The sequence below is a fragment of the Nestor notabilis genome, unplaced genomic scaffold, assembly GCF_000696875.1.
Source record: "Nestor notabilis isolate BGI_N333 unplaced genomic scaffold, ASM69687v1 scaffold19233, whole genome shotgun sequence".
Classification (NCBI taxonomy): Eukaryota; Metazoa; Chordata; class Aves; order Psittaciformes; family Psittacidae; genus Nestor; species Nestor notabilis.
This window is the reverse complement of record NW_009922708.1, coordinates 128,364-128,684: the sequence shown is the minus strand read 5'-3', so window position 1 is coordinate 128,684 and position 321 is coordinate 128,364.

The window sequence follows — 321 nt, the reverse complement described above, 5'->3', positions numbered from 1 at the left end:
CACAGCTCCCACAGCCATGGGAGCTTGGGGAGGGGGGGTACCACACAGACACATCTCCATGTGCATGTTCCGCATTTTCCATTTGAGAGCTTGGGAGCTCCTGAAGAGAAGCTCAAGTTGCATGGGGCAGCCTGAGCGTGGCCAGCCAAAGGGCTGGGGTTTGGGCTCAGACAGCCTTGAGGACTGGCAAGGGCAAACCTGGGGCACTTCACCCCTCAAACTTGGGAGGGGGATGGGATACTGTAACAGCATCCTTGGACAATCAGGGCAGGGGAGGCCTGGTCTACGTGTGGCTTGGCTGGCTGGGGCTGCGAATGGCTC